This window comes from Salmo trutta, chromosome 16, assembly GCF_901001165.1.
Source record: "Salmo trutta chromosome 16, fSalTru1.1, whole genome shotgun sequence".
Taxonomy (NCBI): Eukaryota; Metazoa; Chordata; class Actinopteri; order Salmoniformes; family Salmonidae; genus Salmo; species Salmo trutta.
In genome coordinates, this window is record NC_042972.1 from 43,677,262 (window position 1) to 43,680,931 (window position 3,670).

The following is a 3,670-nucleotide window of genomic DNA, read 5'->3' on the forward strand; positions in this document are numbered from 1 at the left end:
GAGAGAGAGAAAAGGAGAAAGAGAGAGAGAGAGAAAGACAGAGACAGAGAGGGGGGGGTGTTTTGATATAATGCATATATCTACAGAGGGTACAGAGTTCACCTCAGAGCCCATGCAGGCAGGCAGCTGCTTCCTCAGGTGAGTTACCTACCTGGCCTGCCTTACGTTGCCTCACCTGGGCTGGCCCCTCCAAAGCCCCAGGATATGGTGTCCTGGACAGGCGGTGTCCTCTCCTCCTCTCCTGTCCACAGCACTTAACAGTGATTAACCCTGGGCTTAGGCCTTCCACCAGCCCACCTGCCATCTGAAAACCATTAGAGTGCTCCTAATCTTCTCCTCCATCTGTCTACAATAGGGTCTGGGCTTGGCCGGACAGGGGGAGCTGTTTAATAATAAATCATTAGCTAAATACTTTTGTCCATTTGTGTCATGTTACATGTACTTCAATTTTCTGCTCTGCTCTGTCCCTGTCGCCATTCAGCCGATTCACTGTTGCCTCTCTATCTCGATCTGTCTCTCTCGCACGCTCGCCCATCTCACTCTTTCTCTCTCTCCCTTCTCTCTCTCTTTCTTTCTGCCTCAGTTTCTCTCTCTCTGAAATCAGAGCCGTAAAAATAACGTTTGCGTTAGTTATGCAACTTACAATCGTTTTTTTTTTGTTGGTTATATTGAACCCCCTGTTATGTGTCTTATCAGAAATACTCCTCCGCCAAGGTTCGCACTTGAAGTTCAATAGATGACATTTGTTATGACACTTGTATGCTAGCAGTAGTAGTCACTTCCTGTGGCAGAACATATATAGAGAACAAAGATGGTGGAATCCTTGTCATCTCACTGGCACACACATGGAAACATTCCACACCAATCAGTCAGAGTTTACAGAGCCTTGTTCAGCTACCTCTGACGCTACTGTAAATCATCAATGCGGATGTTACAGTTACAATGGGGTTTTCATGGGTCGCCAGGATACAGAGGTAAGGTCAGTAGGGGATTAGTAAAGGTTGCATAATACGCATAACACATAACACACACAGACACATAACACATAACACACACAGACACATTACAAACACAGGCACATAACACGTAACACACACAGGCACATAACACATAACACACACAGGCACATAACACACACAGGCACATACACATAACACAGTCAACTTACCACGTGAAAATAAAGGTTCAATTAAAATGTACATCACACTGACACACGAGCACACACACAAACAACACAAAATCCTTGAGGCTGGACAGCAGACTCTAGATACGTCTTACTGTTGGGGCAGCCAGTCTGAGTGAATTATGGCCAATCGCAGCCCCATCCTTGGCTCGGTCGCCCCCCAGTCCAACTCTTCTGATAACATTTTCCGCTGACACAGGCTGGAGATCTCTAGGTCACTGTGCCACCCCTCCACCCCACCCCACAACCCTCACGCTCTAACTAGGAAGACGCCATGTCGGAGACAGGCCACATTAGACCTGTCTACTGCTCCGCTACGGAACGGCCATGCCACCTTGCCACCAGCCAGAGAGGAGGAGAAAGAGAAGGAAGTAAAGAAAGAGAGGGGGTTGGGGAACCAGACTTGTGTTAATTGTCATGGTGTTACCATTGCTCAGCAGTTTTCATTCAATAATAAGTAATTACTTATAAATAAGTAGATTGCTAAGTAGTTTAGTTATTACTAAATAATGATTCAGTGACAACAACATAATTATGATGTCATGTAAATGAAAATAAGAGATGGGTAGATAATATAAGAGGATATAGGGCTCCCGAGTGGTGCAGCGGTCTAAGGCACTGCATCTCAGTTCTAGAGGCGTCACTACAGACCATGGTTCGATTTCAGGCTGTATCACATCCGGCCGTGATTGGGAGTCCCATAGGGTGGCGCACAATTGGCCGTCATTGTAAATAAGAATTAGTTCTTAACTGACTTGCCTCGTTAAATAAAGGTTCAATAAAAAATAAAATGAATATAAATAACAGAGCAACCTGGACTCAGGGGTAGACGTAACATAGTAAACAAAAATCCAGGACACTCAAATGAATATGACATGTTACGTTTGGTGTGGTATGTATTCATTTGTGGCTGTCCATAATATGATACATTACGAATTGCAATTTGTATAATACAGCGTGTTACAAATTTGCAATACGTATGATATATTTACGAATCCAATTTGTTGTGGCTACCGGTAGTTAGGTGTCTAGGTGGCTAATGTTAACGTTAGCTAGGTGATAATGTTAGCTTGGCTAGGGGTTAGGGGTTAAGGTAAAGGTTAGGGTTGGGGTTGGGAGTTAGGTTAAAGAGTTAGGGTTAGGGAAAGGGTTAGTTAACCTCTACGGGCTAGGGGGCAGCATTGAGAATTTTGGAAAGAATATGTGCCCATTTTTAACTGCCTCCTACACCAACTCAGAAACTAGAATATGCATATTATTGTTCAGGTTTGGATAGAAAACACCCTAAAGTTTCTAAAACTGTTTGAATGGTGTCTGTGAGTATAACAGAACTCCTATGGCAGGCAAAAACCTGAGAAGGTTTCATGCAGGAAGTACCCTGTCTGACAAGGTGTTGTTGTTCTTGCTTCTGTTTATTGAAGAGTCAGGATCTTAGCTGTAACGTGACAATTCCTAGGGCTCCAATAGGCTCTCAGAACCCGGGAAAAACCTGAACGATGACGAGGCAGCCTCAGGCTGAAACACAGAATCCCCTTTTCCAAGTGTCCCATCAGAGGACAATAGAATTAGGCGCGTGCGCGATTCGACCCCGTGGAGTATTTTCCTTCGGCTGTTTAGCTAATTGCAGATTCCCGGTCGGAATATTATCGCTTTTCTACGAGATAAATTGCATAAAATTTGATTTTAAACAGCGGTTGACATGCTTCGAAGTACGGTAATGGAATATTTAGACATTTTTTGTCACGTTCTGCGCCATGCGCCCAACCGTGATTTAGCATTCTGATAGTGTCTAGAACGCACGAACAAAACGCCGCTGTTTGGATATAACGATGGATTATTTGGGACCAAACCTACATTTGTTATTGAAGTAGAAGTCCTGGGAGTGCATTCTGACGAAGAACAGGAAAGGTAAGACCATTTTTCTTATAGGAAATGTGATTTTGGTGAAGGCTAAACTTGCCGGGTGTCTAAATAGCTAGCCCGTGATGGCTGGGCTATGTACTTAGAATATTGCAAAATGTGCTTAATCCGAAAAGCTATTTTAAAATCGGACATATCGAGTGCATAGAGGAGTAATGTATCTATAATTCTTAAAATAATTGTTATGCTTTTTGTGAACGTTTATCATGAGTAATTTAGCAAATTGTTAGTAAATTCCCCGGAAGTTTGCGGGGGTATGCTTTTTCTGAACGTCACATGCTAATGTAAAAAGCTGGTTTTTGATATAAATATGAACTTGATTGAACAGACATGCATGTATTGTATAACATAATGTCCTAGGTGTGTCATCTGATGAAGATCATAAAAGGTTAGTGCTGCATTTAGCTGTGGTTTGTGTTTTTGTGACATTATATGCTAGCTTGAAAAATGGGTGTCTGATTATTTCTGGCTGGGCACTCTCCTGACATAATCTAATGTTTTGCTTTCGTTGTAAAGCCTTTTTGAAATCGGACAGTGTGGTTAGATTAACGAGAGTCTTGTCTTTAA